Raw genomic sequence first — 21,088 nt, 5'->3', positions numbered from 1 at the left:
AGTTCATGTTCAAATGTTGTTCCAAGATGTTAATGCTCAAATTATTATTAATAAAATGATAAGAGAAACATTCCTATGGCAAAGGTCTATCCAACAAGGTTACTCATTATCTCCATATCTTTATGCTCTTACTGTTGATGCCTTGGGATATATGCTCCAATATGCCAATAACATGAATCTAATTTTAGAAATCTCCATTTTGTTTGATGTTGTTGATACTAACTCATATTATGTTGATGATATCCTATTGCTTTTACAAAATTCCACGTAGGACATATCTAATACAATGGAGATTCTGGAGTTGTATTGTGATGTTTTAGGGTCCAAACTTGCTAATGATAAAACTAAGGTTTTAATGGTTCAATCTAGACCTATTCTGCAATGGATTCCTCGTGAATGGAAACAAATCAAACATGGAGAAATTATGAGGTACTTTGGTATTCCATTCAGCATTGGAGTTTCCTTTCCCTCACTGATATGTGGAATTGGTATTTTAATAGAGTAAGAAATAAACTTTTTACTTGGGGAAATAAGTTCCTTTCCCTAGCGAGTAAAATACAGGTTTATTATTATTCATCTTGTTGGATGCCTTCTAAGAAGGGGTATGATGATTTAACCAAAATTATTTGTCAATTCCTTTGGGCTAAATGGGATGGTAATAGGGGATTTATATCTACATCATGGAGCCATTGTATTCAACCTAGATGTAAGGGTTCCTTGGTGTTAATTGACCCAAGGACACAAGAATTTTGTTTGGTTGCTAAGTGGATTATTAGAGATGCCCATGGGAATGAACCGTGGAAGTTGCTCATATAGAATCATATCAATCTTGCCATTGTCAAAGGCAATTGGCAACATTTGGGTTGGCTAGATAAGGTCCTTCATGCTCCCTTCTTCTCATTAAGGCTTTTTTTCCTCTTTAGTCCATATGGAAGGCTTGACATCATATTTGCCATTTTTGACATGGAGAGAAAGCTGCCTCCAGCATGGGTTTAGCTTTTCCACCTCGTCTATTTGGTGGAACAAACACATCCGTTATCAAAATCAGCCTCTTGCCTTTATATTTCCTAAACAATCTTATTATTTGTTTTAAAAGTCTATTTGCAAGGTTGGGGATCTTTGGGACTTTGGTATTATGGAAGGGTTACCATGGCACATTGTTAAGGTACAATTTAAATTGAGTAATAGATATAAGGCATTTCTTATTTTTGTTCAATCCTTGTCCCCAATGGAATTGTCTATGAAACTATGTACTCCCATACAATGTAACTTCTTCAAAGAGTAGCAATGGTTATCTGCATATCCCTTTTTAGCATTCCCCTTAAAGAAGATTTACTTACAGTTGATTCCTCATATGCATTTAAAGTCCAAATTGAATTCCAAATGGAATTGTAGATTCGGTGAAAAAAGGGTCAAAAATTTATGCTCAAATATGGAAATCAAAAGTTAGTGCAAATGCACAATTGATCGTGTGGAAGATTTTACATTACAAATTGCCCATTGCAGATAGGTTGAAATGTATGATGATCCAACCGATTAATTTTCCATTCTACTATAAGCAAGAAAGCATACGACATATCTTTTGGGGCTGTCACTTTATCAAAAAACAATGAAATGTTGTATATAATGACTTACCTGCTATTTTTTTATCATAAATTAAGCTAGAAAGAGGGTCTTCTCGGGGTTGGTTTACACTCTAATCCTATTGCAGATGGTGTTAGACATGTTAATTTGTTACATATTTGGCGAAGCAGGTGTAAGGCTATCTTTAATAGCCACAATGATCACCTGGAATTTATTTTTCTAAGGCTTTACTCTGACATTTTCTATTGTCTTGCTTCTCTATTTTCTCAATTACAGATCGAGGTTGAAAAGAATCTAAAGTTGGACTTTCAATTTCAAGGCATCAAATCACAAATCATTCAATTGCTTCATGAAAAGAAGGTTGGCATGGAACGAAGTTTAAGCGCAATCTTACAAGATTGATTGGTGCATGGTATATTTTGTTGAGGGCAGATTTTATTTTTGTCATGTCATGTCATGTTGCTATTTTGTTATTGGGTCATATGGGTTAGATGTTAAGCCTTATGGTTGTTATTATAGATGTCTCATGTTGTTGATCTATGTGGACCAATGGTATTGTTGTTTGTTTCTCACTTTGCTAGTGTATTTGGACATAGTTGTAATGTTGGTCTACAGTTATAATGCTACCCTAGTTGTCACCTAGTTGGACCAGATATAGTTTAATTTGTGATGGGCTCTATTTTTCCAATCTTTAACAACATATTTTTTTATGTAATTTGTATTTATTCAATAAATAAAGAAATCACAATAGATGAAGCAATGGTGTTGTTGTGCCCTCCTACGGTTTTCTCCCCTGCGTCTGGTTGCAACTTTGGAGGCAGCGGAGACTTTACCCCTTTTGGTGTCATGGGGAGAATGGGAACACACACAAGGCACAAATATTTTGTGAAGGTACTTTCAAAGGATAAGAGGGGCACCATAAGTTTTGGACTTGGTTGCAACACCAGCAGTAAATATTTTTCAGAGATATGCATTCTAAGGAGCAGAAGGTAGGGAGAAGGTGTTTTCGTCTGATGCAAGAGCTAGGGGAAGGGCTCTGGTGGGTGGCAAGAGAAACGAAAAGAGCAAGGACTACCAACATATCACGACGACAGAAAGGTGAATAGTACATCTAGGGGATGAGATTGAAAATGAAGTCAAAGAAAATGAGAAATATTTCTTCGAGCTCGATCTAATCAGAAGATTTAAAGGGTTTTGGCTGAGTTTGAGTAAACTCCATAAATGGATCACAACATTTTGGAAACCCATAATTGAAGGGGATGTCAATATTTTCTCGAGGGCAAGAGGGCACTTCATGGTTGTTTTTGACAATCAACTGGATCAAAATAAATTCCTATATGAGTACCAATGGAGTTGGGAGGACAAGTTTATGCTACTTCTGAAATCGTGGTATTCGTCCTTCAATCCTACCACTAAATCTTTCAACAAAGTTTCAATGTGGGTAAGACTTCCTTATCTTCCTTTGCAATTTTGGTTTGAGGAGTGTTTTGAGGCTATTGGTGATTCCTTGGGGAAATTTTTGGGAGTGGATGATGGGTCTTTAGGTTTTCAGCACATAACCTTTGTTTGTATTCTGATTGAGATGGATGTGAAAAAGAGCTTCCCTATGGATTTACTACTGAAATATGGAGAAGAGAATTGGACTCGACCAGTGGATTATGAGGGCATACCCTTTAGATGTCATCAATGCTTCTAGTTGGGTCATATAGCTCCAAGTTGTGAACAAAAAAACAAAAAAGCAGGGCACATGGTGGAGAGATGTTTTAGATTCTCATTATGTGGGGGAAAAAGACAGTCAATGTGATTCACATCATGCCCCAAAGGAGATGAAAGCTATTTGTGACACATCTCGGAGTGATGCAACTCCTCTTGAACCTGAAAGAGGTACTGGGAACTTGGACAATGCTAGTGTTGATACTGGCTCCAGCAATGGCAAATCTAGGAAGGGTAGTACCCAAGGATCAAAGGTTGTTATGTGTCTAAAGATAGGGGGTTGTGTTGGTGCGCAGAATAATGGAAATCAAGACTGTGCAAGAAGTTGAAGGATGGGAGGATTCATGTGGATGAATCCAAGATAGAGGTGCAAGAAGCTAAGGTTTAGGAGGAAGGGTGGACAGAGGTGAAGAGAAAGAGAGAAGAGAAGCTTAAGGAAGAGGCTCCTTTCAATATGCTTCTTCGTTCTCATGATAAGGGTGGAGCCAGAACATTATGTAATGTTTGACCTATTAATGGGTCTTGCACTTTGGTGCATGGTTGTTTGGGGGAGAGGGCTCCCTCGTTGCAGCCCCACCTGGTTCGGGTCAAGCTTAAATCCTGATATTTTTATAGAAACAAGCAACAATTACTGATATTTTTATTTTGAGGCACTAATTGTTTGTCCATGTACTCAAGCTATTGTTATTTTAGCTTGCTTTCTATCTGTGAAATGTTCCTCTACTAAACAAGAGTCATTTTTTTTAATTTATAATGCCACATATTATAAGCAACTTTTATGGTGTTGTTATTATTCAAATCTATATTTTCTTTCCCTTTCACAATTAGAATTGTTTATCTTTCAACTTGCATTAATTTCTTATAAATTTTATGCTTGTTCAACACATTAAACATGAAGGCTAATAGGCTTCTCATTTTCATTTATATGCACAACTTATTGTTTGCAATATGTTATTTCTTATGTATGTGCAATGCTCAAAATATTATTGAAGATTGAAATTTAAAAAAAGAAAACGTGCATTTATTTAAAATAGTCATATTTGTTACTAAAAAATTATAATTTTATTTCTATCCCTTTGCTTTCCTTTACAACTCTAACTAGTATGTCATGGCTTGCTCTATGCAACATATAAAAAGATATTAAAAAGTGATAAAAGCAACCTCTATTTTAAATTAGCAAAGCCTCCATCAAACTTTACACACACAAAAATTATTCAATTATATGTACTGCATCAACAACTTTTGTGATATTAGCATCTTTTAGTGTCATCGCTTGAACAAAAAAAACATGTTTTGATATCTAGAAATTAGTTAATTATTAATACATTGTTCAAACAAAAAATGACATTTTTATTCATTCAAATTAACTAACTAAAGAAAATTCAAAGCTAGAATTGTGTTGCTAACATCGTCTTTAGACAAAATGATAATGCTTGTTTCAAACAAAATGTTGTCAAGCACCAAATCATTGATAATTTCAAAAATGCTATTTGAAGTGAATGTAAATAAAAAGTGATATAATCAGTTCTTGTCATAAATTAAGGTGTAATATTTAAATTAAATCTCTCAAATATATTCTATAAAAAAATTGATGCTCTTTCAAATAAATTCTATCGACAAACTAAACCCAATATCATAACACAATCATCTAAGCCAAATAGCTCCCTTAAAGGCATGAGTAGCTACCATATACATTTCTTTAGTCATGGACAAACTGATTACATATTTGTACTTACCCATCCAACTAATAGAACCACCGAACATGGTAAAAACATTACTATTATTGGGTCTCCTACTATTAATGTCACCTTCCCAGTCTGAATCTACATATGCATGAATACTCATAAAATATTGAGGTCTACTAGGATAATTATGAAAACACAAGGAATACTCAGAAATATCCCTCAAATATTTAAACACTCTCTTAACTACATTCCAATGCACCCATCTAGGATCAGCCATATATCGAATCGCACTCCCATTGCTCGAGAAATGTCTGGTCTAGTACAAACCATAACCTACATAAGACTACCAACAATACTTGCATACGATAGATTGGTCATGTCCTCCACCTCAATAGGGTATTTTGGACAATCCTCCATAGATAACTATGTTCCTTGTGCAATAAGAACTACAATGGATCTACAAGTTGTCATGTTAAATCTCTCCAACACTAAATTCATATACTTGTTTTAGCTTAGTCAAAGCTTCATGTTAGCTCTATCTCTCTTGATCTCCATTCTTAGAATGCGCCTAGTTCCATCTAAATCTTTTATTTCAAACTATGTTAACAACTAAGACTTTGAGTTAGAAATCAAAGATCCATTTCCAAAAGTAACATATCATACACATATAATGCAATAGTGAGCATGCGACCATTATCAATTTTTAAATAATCACAATGATCAAATTTAGACCTCTAAAATCCCAAACTCAACACATAGGTGTCAAAAATTTGGTACCACATTCCAAGAGAATATTTCAAACCATGCAAATACTTTTTTAACTTGCAAACCAAATTTTCTTTACTTCTACTATGAAATGCTTTGGTTGTGACATATAGATTTCTTCCTCCAAATCACCATGAAGAAATGTTTTCTCCACATCCACTGATTTACCATTCATGGGTTATAATAAGTGATAACAAGAATCAAACAAATGTCATTCTTGCAATAGGCGAGAGAAAATATCACCATAATCTATTCCCTCAACCTAGGAATACCCCTCATGACCAACCATGCTTTATGCTTCTCAACACTACCATCAAGACCATACTTTTTCTTGAACACCCATTTACATCCCATGGGCTTATGCCCTTCAAGAAAAAGTACCATATGTCATATTTTATTCTTCTTCAAAGAAGACATCTCTTCATCCATGGATTTTAACCTAAGAATATGCATCACTCATACCTATAGCCTCTCTAATAATCCCATGTTCATTAATATTAGTAAAATAAAAAACTATAACAAGAATCAAACATTGAATATCCAAACTTATCTAGTTGCCACCTATTTCTTGTAGATCTCCTCAAAATTTGAAGTTGAGGTTCATATTCTTATTCTAAAATTTCAAAACAACTAGATCTCTCCTCATCATCAAGTCCATTAGGATCTTGTAGTTCCTCTTTCTGAAGGGTAGAAAGAGCTTAAACTACCTCCTTGTTTTATTTCTCCTCTTTCTCTAGCTACAACTCAACATGGAATCTTTCATCTCTTTGAAGATAACTCATCTTTTGTTGAGAAGCATATTTGTTAGCATTGTTGGTGTAAATTATGTCTCATAATTACACTTTAATTAAGTTGACTTAGGGTAATGCATTTCATCGTAGTTTGGATATGAGACACTTGGGGAAGCGTGCACATAGGGATGATGTACGTAGGAGAAATTCCACCTTTTGTGGTCTTATCTTGTTGTTACATTCCACCTTCAGTGGGTGATCCACCTCTTGCAAAATATTTTATTATTTCTCCTACCTACCTTACCCACCCTTGTTTCTCATTGAGACACATGTCATGATTGTGTGCTCACATTTCCACATGGCCTTGCCTTTATAAGAAGGTTCATCTTCGTTGTATGTAATTTTGGATGATCCAATTGATCAATATTTCATGTCTTGATTAGAATAGAGTCTATTCTTATCACATATATTGTCTCTCTTATTGTGTTATTCAATGTGCTTCTAGATCTTGGTTATATTTGATAAATTAGTACATGGTATCAGAGCCATTGGGGCTTCACTAAGTAGTCTTCTTGGAGAGATTTTGGAGCTATGCATTTTGGGGGAATCCTATGGTGATTTTGACATCACCATTGCATCCAAGAGGCCGTTTCCATGAATTTTGAGTATAAATTTGCCAATATTTGGTGAAAAGTGAATTTTGGGCCTCGAAGGAAAAATTTACCCAATTTGGACATACGGTGCGGATTTTGTAAAAAAAAATATATTTTCTACGAATTTTTATTTTATTTCAATTTTTTTTACAATTTACAGTTTTTAAATCATTTGTAAATTTGTATATTAAAAATAAAAAATTATTATATTTTTCGGGGGGTTCCCCCCCCCCCCCAACATCATACTGTAATTTTAATTTTTTGTAGAGTGTTGTTTTTTTGGGGGGGCACGCCCCTTATTTCTTTCGCCTGTGACAGCCTCTAACCATCGCTCACTCATCATCGCTCCCTGTTTCGGCCAACCCTGCACTTCCTGGCCACATGCTCTACGAGTGGCTTCATCGCCACCTCCGCATTCAACCCGCTTTCACAACCACTGCCAGTGTCTTACTTACTCTTGTCGATCTTTATCGACGACCTCTACAGACTCTAGTGGCATTGGCTCCACATGTCAATCTTTTCCTGCAACCACCAGTCTCCCGATGCCACCGGCCATCGACAATCACCTGCTCAGTCACCAGTCTTCCTCTTCGGCTAGCGACGATCATTGGCCCATGACTCTTTTGACATGATCTGACCCGACGAACAATGGTGGTTTTTATTCTCCCACAGGGCACTCCTCCTCCCACGTGACACACTATTTTCTCTGCCCACACAACACAGACTCAACCACCACGCGATCGTTTGCTATGCCCACCTCTGACACGTGGTGTCTTATCATTGATCCACGCAAAGCCAACTCAGTATAGGTGAATCAATCAGCTCGGCCACATGGAAGAATATTATTTGTCCATTAGTATAGTCAACGCACACAAGATTAACTGTACAAAACAACCACTGTACGAAATATATAGTTGTCAGACATGTCAACACGTCCAGTCAACAAAATCATATTGCCAACACATCTGATAAGCAGAGCCATGTCGATTTGTCGTACGACAACATCATCAGTTTGTATAGTATAGATGCATACACAGTATGAAGGTCAAGTTCATTTGAGGGCCAAACAGGCATCAAATTTAAGCCCATCAAATGTTGACATCAGCACTACATAAGCATATTTTTTAAAATTTATCAGCCCCTCTCCAATGAGCATTTTGGTTTTGCAGACCAACTTTGGAGGCCCATAACTTGCTCATTTTAGCTCCTTTTTTAGTGCATTTTTTAATTAATTTGGGCTAATTTTTCATTCTCTTTGCAGTGGTGGTGGATTTTTCTCAATTTTTAGTTTTTCACAACTGTACTTGTCCAATCCTCAATTTTGCAACTTCAAAGGCTTCATTTGGGCTCATACGAGCTCCTTTTCAAGTGTTTTTTTTTAAAGTCCACTTTGCCCCTATTTGCAAGTGGCCCATTGTAATCGCACTAAGTATAAATTGCCAAATCATCATTTTTGGGGGGCGGGGGTTCTTTGATTGAGTAAAATTGGGGGGTTTCTTGTGTGATTGTGTCTCTCTTTTCTTAGTGATATTTTATTTTTTTGCTATGGGTTCTCCTAAATTTCCACTTTTAACTCCACATAACTATGCTTCATGGAAAATTGATGTATGGAGTAAGCTAATGGAAAAGGAATTAACTCATTATATTGATGGAACTATAGCTGCACCATCTGATCCTAAAGTTGATCCTAATGCTCGCATGGAATGGCTCACTAAAAACATTATGGCTATTGGCACATTGAGGAAGTATGTATCAAAGGATCTCATATTTCACAACGATGTGTAAAACAATTAAGGATGCATGAGATGTCTTGGGAAAATTGTATGACCAAATTGATGAGATTAGAGGCTAACAAATTGATAATGATCTCATCATGTTGGATCCCAAGAACTTTGATACAATCTAAGATTATGTTACCAAGGCAAATGAGCTAAAAGCGCAACTGAAGGATTATAGCATTGATAAGAAGGATGCACAATTGGTCTACAATTTGTTGGGAAATCTTCCATCAGAGTATGCAACATTTGTTTCTAGCTTCCAAACCCATCACTTGATAGTGGGTAGTTCCTTCATTGTGCCCTCATTTGATTCTTTCACAAAATTGTTAATGTTGGAGCAATCAAAATTGTTGAGCATGGGGATTCTCAAGTCTTCAAAGTCCAAGGCTTTGGTGACTACTCAAGAGAATCAAGGAAAGGATTCCAATAAGAAGCAGAAACAGTATAAGCCTAAGACACAACAAGATAAGGCACAATATTCCTCTCCACAAAAGGATTCTACTTCCTCACCTAAGGGAAAATCATATAAGGAGAGGCTTTCTTGTTCATATTGCAAGAAAAGTGGTCATGATGAGCATCATTGCCACACTAAGCAGATTGATGAATTGATCAACATCCTCCAGAAGAACAACGTTGATTTTCCATCCACTTACAAGAAGAAGGATTAATCTCCTTTCCCTTCCTTGCAATCAAAAGGCAAGAGACAAGCTCTGTGTGCTACTACAAGTCATGATTTAGGGAGATGGCTTCTAGATTCAGGAGCTTCTCATCATATGGTGTCTTTACAGTCTATATTCTCTTCATTTGAGCCTTGTAGCATGCCACTGATTTTGATGGGCAATCATACACACATGGATGTGATTGGGAAAGGATCTATTGTCATCGGGGATAAATCCTTCAATGATGTGTTGTGTGTACCCCATTTGACAAATAATCTTCTTTCCATTTATCAAATCACTCATGGGGCAACAAGGAAAACTGTGGAGTTCACACCAAATTCAGTTATCATTAGAGACTTGGAGACTAGAGCTATTATTGCTACAGGGTGGTGGATCATGCATCTTGGTTGTATTCTTTTGCAAATTTTGTTCCTATTGATGAGGATGATTCTTCACATGATGAGCACACTTATTGTGTTGATTCAGATATCGAGGAGAATTTTGGGTACTTGAACTTGGGTATTCTCACATGTGACCCCATTCTTGAGCCTTGCATTTCATCTCCTCCTATTGATATCACATCACCTATTGCACCTGATGATGCAGATATTGCAACAATTTTGCCTTCTTGTGATTCAGTGCAGCAAGATATTCCTTGTCTTCCAGCTTCAGTTCATTGGGATGACTACTTGACAAACATTGCAGGTTTGTTTGTGGAATCTACATTGCAGATTTGGGAGACATCATTGATGATATTCATCTTCTTTTTGATGAAGATGATCCTTCTTTGATTGTTGCGAGGGAACACTCTGACCCTCTTGTTCATTCTATACATAATCTTTCTTTCGAGGTTGACATGATTGTGGATACTTATGTACAACATTTGGAGGAGGTCTCTTTATCCTTAGAGGAGATATGTGAGTCTTTGGATCTTGTTCTACATTCATCTCCACTAGATCTTGGAGTGCCTTTTTCAGCAGTGTGGATCAGTACACTTGATTTGGAGGGGGTAATTTTCAACATCGACATGGGGACACTTGAGCAGTTTTCAGAGACTCCCTTCATCTTGAGTTTTTTTCCTACATCTTCCCTTCATGATTGGGGAGACTTCATGGATACACCTTTGGTGTTGTTTATTCCTAAGGGGAGGTATGTTGTTCAACAAGCATGGAGCAGTTTCTTCATTCAGTTTCGAGCATCTACCATTGGTGTAGATTTTACATTGAGGAGGGGCTACTTGGTCTCTCTTCTTCTCTCTTAAGGGGGGGGGGGCTTTTTCCTCACATGGGGTTTTGTCCTCCTCATACTTCTTTGAGGGTTCTTTTTTATAGTTTTCATCTCTCTTTTGGGGGGAGTTTTTTTCCCATTGGGTTTTTCTCTCTTTCTCCATTTGTGAGAGATTGCATTGGTTTGTGTGCATTTGCATTTGTACATGGGTACCTAACATGGCCTCGTAGCCGAGACCCATCTTGCATTGTTGACTTGAGTCTACATTCCCCTAAGTTGCACTTGAGGGTGGGAGGGGGTGTTGGTGTAAATTATGTCTCATAATTACACTTTATTTAAGTTGACTTAGGGTAATGCATTTCATCGTAGTTTGGATATGAGACATTTGGGAAAGTGTGCACATAGGGATGATGTATGTAGGAGAAATTCCACCTTTTGTGGTCTTATCTTGTTGTTACATTCCACCTTCAGTGAGTGATCCACCTCTCGTGGAATATTTTATTATTTGTCCTACCTACCCTTGATTCTCATTGAGCCACATGTCATGATTGTGTGCTCGCATATCCACATGGCCTTACCTTTATAAGTAGGCTCATCTTCATTGTACGTAATTTTGGATGATCCAGTTTTATTAGTATTTTGCATCTTGATTAGAATAGAGTTTATTCTTATCAAATCTATTGTCTCTCTCTTTGTGCCATGCAATGTGCTTCTAGATCTTGGCTATATTTGATAAATTCTCACAAGCATATCCCAAAGCTTTTACGCTTTTACATCGACACCATAGTCAATAAAAATGCACTTAATCACTTTGTTCTCCAACTTAAATCTTTTCTCACTTGGCACATAAGCATATGTTTTGCAACCAAATACTCTAAGATGTCTCATCAAACTATTCTTTCTTAATTACACCTCAATAGTTGTCTTCTCAATTATGCTAATGTAGGATATTTGTTTACCAAATAGTAGACAGTGGTTATAGCTTCAACCAAAAAAAATTGTTTGATGCCAACACCATTAAGAATACTCTGCACCCTCTCCATCAACATCATCATAGTAATTTCTCAAAATATTAAGTTTCATCCACTCTCATACACTTATGAAATACTAGATCATGTCTAGATTTGAGTAAAAAATCATTAATTTGTTAAAAACTCACACTTTACTTAACCAATTTATTTCTTTGTCTGAAAAAAATGTAGTGAAAATTTTCTTATAGCCAAATAATTGGGCATATGAATCCCACCTATAACAATTTCTCAAATTTTATTTCAACTACATCTCATAGATAAAGATTGAGCCTATTTTATGGTTTCCTTATTGGTACTACATCCTCTGTGTAGAAGTGTTGGGTATATAAGTTTGAATAGATGCCCTTCACATTCTTATAATCCCAAGCAAAGGCCTTAGAGTTGTTGACAAGGATATCGCATAGTTGAAGTTCTTGTTGATCTATCAACTGATTATTAATATTCAAGGTATTGTTGGGTAATCTTCCATATCTACTAAGTGTGAGAAATTTTCATGCTCTTAATGGACGCAATAGTTAATATGAAAATACTTACATCACATTACTTAGGTGGAATATTTTTTTAGAAAGGAGATCAACTAGATGCCCATTGACCTAAACAATGTTTAATTTTTTTTTCCATTCCTTAAGTTTTTATACATACTTGTTTGACCAACAGATTTAGTTCAAGAATCCTTTTTTTTTTCCCTCGTAATAGTGAAACGTCACTATTCAATTCTTTAATCTCTTATAGAAGGTTGGTTTCATTATATAGATTATCTCTGGAGAGGATTTTGGAGCTATTATTTTGAGTCTCTTTGAAAAGGGTGCATACTCTAAAGTATGGCGATTAGTTTGGATTTTAGAGCTTACTATTGGGGGAGTTCTAGAGGATGGTAGTGGAAATATTCAACAATACATATTGAGGTTTCTTTGAAGGATAGTTATGAAAGGTTGTTATAAGAAGCTTTGGGGTAGCACTAGAGGAATATTTTAGAGATAAATACCAATGACCAACCTTAGGGAGGATTTGGGAAATGGCTCTAGAGAGGCATGAAGGTAAATCTCAAGTTGATCTCTAGGGAAAGATTCTAGACTAACATTGTTAAGTATTTTATGTAACTCTTTAGAAGATTGTTGAAATCCTAAGTGTGTTTTATTTCTTGATTTGATAATGTTTCTTCCTAAATTCCTATTATCTTGAATATGGCAAGTTTGTGAAGAGTCTTGCACACCTCCATTAAGAATGACATTAATTTCATCCATATATTCTTGCCCAATAGGAATACAAGAGACTTGTCTATTGTTCTTTGGGTTACCAACTAGCTGAGCAAGGATTTGAGGTTGTGCAAATTTGTCATGTTGATATTAATTTTGAGGATGTGGAAATAAATAGTATTGTTAATTTTTCATGTGTTAGTGTGAGATTTTGCCAAGATCAAGGGCACAATGAAAAGCATAAAAGAGACAATAGTATGAAAAGAACAAACTGTATTCTCCTCAATATACAAATGATCAACTGGATTAACCAATACAATAAATATAGGCCTGCATATATACACAAGGCCGAATGGATATGTAAGCACACAATCATGACATGTGGCTCAATGAGAAACAAGGGTAGGTAAGAAAAAGTAGGGGTAGGTAGGAGAAATAATATAATATTTTACAAGAGGTGGATGACCCACTGAATGTGGAGTGTAACAACAAGATAAGACCACAAAAGGTGGAATTTGTCCTAAGTTAATGTAAGTAAACTATAATTATATCCTATAAGAATAAATAATTACACCAACAGTTAGGGTCCTTGGTAAAATTGATTGTAAAAGGCATTTTAATAGGGTGTTGAGATTGAAAGACACCATGACTATTGTTGACAGTTAGGCCACTAAGGAGTCACCCAAGGTTGATTAGTCCACTTTGAGGGTCCTCATAAATAAGGGCCCTATTGTTATGGTACTTGCTATCGAGAACAAGATGCTAACCATTGATTTTGATTTTTATTTCATTGAGGGGACTGGGGCTAATTTGAAGTTTGACCAAAAAGGAAATATCCCCTTTATCATTTTACCAAGTAATTGGCTTCTTCATTGAATAGAGGAGCAAATTTTCTTGAAATTCTAAATTTCATGCAATAATGACACTAGTAAATAAAGTGTTTTTTTTCATAGACTATATAGATATCATTTTGTATAATGGGATCTCTCATTAACAAGTTTTTTTTATTGCATCTCAAATAATAGATGAAAATATTTTTGTATTTTCCATTTTGGATTCTATTTTGTCAAGTATAGTGTTTATTTTTTTTTATATTGAAAAACATTTAAAAATAATCATCTCTTATGAGCACCAACATGAGACCAATGCAAGCTCTTGCGAGCATAACAATGACAAAAATACTATATCCTTTCGAGCAACCACATTAGTGTTGAGATTAAGGTGTCTCGACCCTAGAGTCCTAACAATGATTTATTTAATTGTTTGATGCATACATTTATCATATTCTAAGTAGCTAACTTCTATGTTTTCATATCACTTTGTGGGACCTCTTGGTGAGTTGGAATTCTACATGGTGAGTGATGACTATGACAATGTTCCTATTTTCTAGGAAGTTGGTGCCCACCTTGAAGGAACGATATTTTAGTTGGAAAATGTTAGAAGTTGCTATCTTGGTTCTATGACTAACTATGACAAGCTGCTATGACAATTTTATGAGAAATAAGAGTTAATTGTGGAAGTTATTGATTCACATTAGAAATGTGTAAGAGTTCATATTTGAAAGATGGCTACATGCAAAAGCAAACACCTATTCTTAATAATTAGTAGTTGCTATGTGTAAGGTTCCTTGGATGTGTAAATTTGATCATTAATGAAGAGACATGCGTTCGTTTTGGAAATTGCTATGTGCAATATGTCTTGTACTTTATGATAGCTTGTTGTTTTGGACACCACTTTACTACCTAGGCATTGGAGATGGTTTTGGAAACCATGGGCAACTAGTCCTCATGTGTGAGCTCTATAAATACTTGGTTCCTTGGAGTATTTTGTATGACTGGTTGAAGTTTTTTTGAGATGCCATTACACTATCAAAATCACTCCAAATTTCTCTATTATTGTAATCACTCCTATGGAGCATTGGCTTTGTGCATTGTATTGTAAGTTTATTTTGGTAATACAATCGAGCTCTATGTTTTCAAATGTGGGCTTTTTTTTGGACAGAGTATTCCAACTTAAATTTGGTGTTATTTCTACATTGTTTTTAATGTTCATATAAATTTCAATGTTTAAGGTTTTCTATGATTTTTATCATTCATTCTCCTAAATTGATTAGTGTTGGGAGAATTATTACACACATTTTCTTCCTTTCAATTAGAAACCACATGTGGAAGATCAAGAGTCACAACTTAGAAATCCACTTATTTAGAATCCACCTCCACATTAGAAGCCAACTATGGAAGAACAATATTCAGAACTTGAATTTCCTTAGTAGATGTCCCTTTGGTATTTGAATCTAAGTCCTCACAATAACAACTCAATGAATAATCAAATTAAGCTCAACACCATGGGCGTATAGTGTTTGTTTGAAAAAAGGATGCGAATTTGTAAATCTTTTATTTCTTTCCTGAACTATCCTATCTCATTGGCTCCTCTTTCCAAGCTATATATATTTTATTCTTTCTTGGGTTCTTGAATAGTTCTTGCATAGTTTAGAGATTTCAATAAGACCTAGTTTGGCAGCATTTGCCTTTCCCATGATGTCAAAGCTTGTCCTTCATTCTTCATTAAGGACATTAAAAAATACGGTGTTGACTAGCTTAAGGTTAATTATATTCACATTATTTATATATAAAGAAGAATCCTTCTATTAAATCCTTCACACTCTTGTCCACTTTTCATTTGAGATAGAAAATATCTCCATTCCTATCACCTATCTAATGATAATCTTGGTATTTGTCTATAACCAAAATCTCAATTTTCGATAATAGACCTAGAGTTTAACGCCAAAAACCTAAACATATTAGAGTCCCTTTAACATGGAGGGGAATAATTTAAGCTCAGGGTAATATATTTAATATACATACGTATCTAACAAAGGACCTTACATTCAAAATTGAATTGGTTTGGATCCTTTGTAGTCATACCTCAAAAAGTCAAAGGAAAGATAATTATTTTTTGTTGGGGATTCCTTATTAATGTTTACATTGATAGGATAGGTGAATGTTTGTTCCATCCTTCTCCCATAACATCCATTCTTCTTGTTGGGTTGGTTGCTCAATTTTTGGTGTTGTTTATGAGGTCTGAAGTTGGTCTTGATTGTTGAATTTGTTCATGGCAAAGTTCCTATACTGAGGCTTCTATCGCCAAAGATTCTATAGTTGGTTTTTGAAGTTTGAGGTTTCTAGCAACAAATCTTTCACGCGGGTCCCTTTTTTAATTGGCACTTTAGCGAACAATCCAACTAAGAATTTTGTAATAGTATCAATGGAGAAGATGATATTAATATTGATTTTTTTTAAGTAGGAGCCACTTTAGGTTAAGAAGGGTAAAAGAGAAAATCCTTTTCAACATCGAAACCAAAATTGATATAGAACATTTTGATGGACATGTAAATGTTGAATTTTTGGGTCCTTGGATCAAGCAACCGTATATATGTTTTATTTAGTATTTACGATGGAAATGGGGTTCAAAATATTTCCTTTGGTGTCTCAAAATTTTAGATCGCAAACTTGTATGGTGTGAAAGTTACATAGCTACCATGAAGACAATGAAAAAGCCCTATTGTGTCTATTTAGGAAGGGTTTAAATATTTTGTTTGTCGGAATTTTTATCCAATTGGGCATAAAACTAACCAAAATATAAAATGGTTGTATTAGATACAAGGTAGTGCTAAAGCTATGTAGGATTACACTATTCAGTTTTAAAGGAGAGGTGTGTCGATGGGAATGGAGTCGGAGTAATACATTCTCAGAAATGAGCTCAAAGCTTTCCAAACCGACATCCATTCCTACTATCTAGAAGAGTATAGAATTGGAGGTGAATGTGGGTCTTCCAAGCAAGGACAAAGCGATTATTAGACCAAGAAAGAGAAGGAGGGATACTATAACAATGATAATTAGAAGGGTATGAAGAATAATATTATTGTACATCAATAGACATATCCTAAAGTTATAGCAATAAATTGTAACATGGATGGCCATGTAGATTCTAAGTGTTGGAACTTACATCTACACTTTTGTCCTAAGAATATACTAGAAAGATGACTAAATAAAATCCACTGGAACAATTGTCTTTAGGAAGTGGAAATAGAGGAAAGCATCAATGAATATGATATTATTGGATGCATAGCTACCAACACAATGAACATGTACATAAACAATTTGATGAGGTGAAGAAAAATTGTCTCCTAAATTTACAAGTACATCAAATAAGTGTTAATGCACTAGCATATCTTAGTTCAAAATATAGCTTAATTTATATTAAAATTGTTATGAAGCTAGGTTTAAAAAACTAGGTAGTTTTGTTTACTTGTATGAGGTGTTGGGTGTTTCTACTTGATAACTAACTCTAAATAGGAAGCCTTGTAAGTTCTCAATAAGTGTGCCATGAGTGGGATGGATTGCCATTGACAAGGGTAGTGGAATGAGATTCAACTACTATCGAAATCTCCCCTACCAAACATCAACTTGTATCCAAATTCACTTTCAAGAGGAGAGAAATCATTCGATTGGGTGAAATGGGAGATGGCATTTCAATTAGAAGGGAAGTGTGAATTTGATTTGGGAATAAATTTGAAGTGGATGTAGGTGTTATGCATCTTGATGCATTTCATATAGCATTTTGTGGTATGCAATTATATGTCCATATCAAATATAGGCGTTTATAGAATGGAATTAATCATATCACAAAGGGGCACCAAAAAAATGTAAAGTTGAATTTGTAAATCCGAATCAAGCTATCAAATTAATGCAAGAAACTAGGTAGTTTTGTTTACTTGTATGAGGTGTTGGGTGTTTCTACTTGATAACAAACTCTAAATTGGAAGCCTTGTAAGTTCCCAATAAGTGTGCCATGAACCCGATGGATTGCCATCGACAAGGGTAGTGGAATGAGATTAAACTACTATCGAAATCTCCCCTACCAAACATCAACTTGTATCCAAACTCACTTTCAAGAGGAGAGAAATCAAGAAACGTGGTTTTCTTACTATGATGATATGCAAAAGGGATAAATTGAAGATGATGTGCATTGACTCCAAGACCTCAATAATAACACCATAAGAATATATATCCTACATTTGAATCAAAATAAGATGCATCAATGATTGACGGAATGAATATCCTCTTTACTGTTGTCCCTTTAAGATATTTGAATATCCTCTTTATTGTTGTCATATGTGTCTCCTTAGGGCTCTTCTGAAATCTTGCTACTAAACCAGTTGGATGGGAAATATCTGATCTATTATGAACAACATAGTGAAGTTTCCCAATCATAGATATGTATTCTTTCTCATACACTGATGGTGAATCATCTTCTTTTGACAATCTGCAACATGTAACCATGGGTGTTCCAACCGGTTTATAGTCTTCCATTCCAAAAGTCTCTAACACTTCCTTCACATACTTAGACTGATTGATAAAAATACCACCTTCCAGTTGTTGTACCTAAAACCAATGAAAAATTTAATCTCACCTATTAAAGATATCTTAAACTCTTCCTTCATCTCATCTGCAAAATTCATACTCATATCATCATTTCCTCCAAATATGATATCATCAACAAATACTTCTGTAATCAACATCTTGTATCCTTCGGTCTTCAAATAAATATTGTTGTCCTCACTGGTTCTCTGAAATCCTATTTTTATCAAATGTGCATGAAGTCTCTCAAACCATGCCCTTGGTGCTTGCTTTAATCCATACAAAGCTTTATGTAGTTTGCATACCATATCCTTGTCTTCAATCAATGCAAACCCATCTGGTTGTTCAATATACACCTCTTCTTCAAGAATACCATTCAAAAATGTTGACTTTACATCCATTTGGTAAACTTTAAAACCTTTAAAGGCTGCAAATGCAAGTAGCATTTTAACTCCTTCAAGCCTAGCAACCAGTGCAAAGGTATCTCCATAATCTTCACCTCGTTCTTTTGCATACCCTTTGCAAACTAGTCTTGCCTTGTTTCTAACAACTTCTCCTTCTTCATTCAGCTTGTTTCTAAATACCCACTTTGTACCAATCACATTTTTATCATCAAGTCTAGGAACAAGTGACCAAGTGTTGTTTTCTCAATCCGATCAAGCTCTTCATTCATTTCCTTTATCCAATCATCATCCTTAAAGCTTCTCTAGATGTCTTTGGTTCAATTGTGGAAATCAGACATGCACTTTCTCTAATTTTTCTTCTAGTCTGCACTCCAACATTCTTGTCACCAATTATTTGGTCTTCATAATGATATAACCTTACATACCTAGGTATAACCTGTTCTTGTGAAATAACCTCTTCTTGTTCTTCATCTTCTATCGGTTGAGCATCTTCATCAACACTGTTATGCTCAACATCTTTCTGTACTTCCAGTTCAATAATCACAAGTTTTTGTTCATCATCTGCTGGATCATATTTGCTAGTATCATCAGGTTCATTAGAGAACTCATCAACTTTTGCATTGATGCTTTCCTCAATCTTCTTTGTTCTTTTATTGAAACACTTGAAAGCTTTGCTCTTAGTAGAGTAGCCAAGAAATGTTCCTTCATCTCTTTTAGGGTCAAATTTACCAGTATAATCATCTCTCTTTATAAAACACCTATTGCCAAAAACTTTGAAGTAACTGACATTAAGAGTTCTACCATACCATAACGCATAGGGTGTCTTGTCATTACCTTTCTTCACCAGTACCCAGTTCAATGTGTATATTGCAGTGCTGACTGCTTCTCTCTAAAATATCTTAGGTACATCTCCCTATATCAACATAGTCCTTGTTGCTTCAATAATGGTTATGTTTCTCCTTTCCGCAATTCCATTCTGTGGTATCCTTGAAGCAGATAACTGCCTCTTTATTCCATTTTCATCAAAATATCTCATAAACTCATTTGATGTAAACTCTCCACCCCGGTCAGATCTCAGGCACTTAAGATTCTTATCGGTTTCCTTTTCTACTAAGGCTTTGAATGCCTTGAACTTGCTGAAAGCTTTTGACTTTTCCTTCAGAAAAGTAACCCACATCATTCTAGAAAAATCATCAGTAAATAACATGAAATACTTGTCACCATAAGAACTTCTAGTCCTCATAGTACCACATAAGTCAGTGTGCACCAAATCTAGAATATGCTCAGAAGAAAAAGATTTAATCTTAAAAGAAGATGTACTCATCTTACCCAACTGACATTCTTTACACATCACATTGTCTGGTTTAACAAGTTGTGGCATACCTCTAGCCATATTTGACTTGCTAACCTTAACCACAATATCAAAGTTCACATGACAAAACCTTCTATCCCATAACCAACTATCTTCAACCTTAGCAACCAAACAACTACTTACACTATCATTCAGATGGAATAAGTTACCTTTACTTTGTTTACCAGTAGCAATTAATTATCCTTTGCATCCCAAGATCCTGCACACTCCATTCTTAAACTCAAGATGATAACCTTTGTCATTCAACTAACCAACACTCACCAAGTTATGTTTCAAACCTTCAACCCAATATGCATCATCGGCATTAATTTTACCATTCAAAGGGATAGAACCTTTACCTTTTACCATACATGGTGAATTGTTCCCAAACCTTACTACACTGCACCAAATTCTTTAAGAGAAATGAACTTGTTCTTATCACCGGTCATGTGGTGTGAGCAACCACTGTTAATAATTCATTCATCATTGTTGTAGATGCGAGATACTAAAGCCTTCTTATCAGATAGATCTTCCTTAACATCAACAAAAACAATATCCTCATTATCTTCATCCTCAAATTCCTCATCAGTAGCACCTTCATCCACTGCAACATAACACTGTTTCTTTCCTTTTCTCTTGTATTTTCCAAACTTTTATTTTTGATCACTATTAGGATAGTTTGCAACTATATGTCCTATCTTGTTACAAGAGAAACACTTAAGAGGAAGCTTGCCTTTGTACTTACCAGTTCCTCTGGGAATTCTTTTTGCTAAAAGAGCTTCAAATTCCATCAGATTATCTTCATCATCCACATCATCTTTTCTACCGCTATGATGACTTGGCCTGCATTCATTACTATGACAAACATCTTTCACTTTTCTCACTGGTACA

This window comes from Cryptomeria japonica, chromosome 3, assembly GCF_030272615.1.
Source record: "Cryptomeria japonica chromosome 3, Sugi_1.0, whole genome shotgun sequence".
Lineage (NCBI taxonomy): Eukaryota > Viridiplantae > Streptophyta > Pinopsida > Cupressales > Cupressaceae > Cryptomeria > Cryptomeria japonica.
This window is presented reverse-complemented; position numbering follows the sequence as displayed.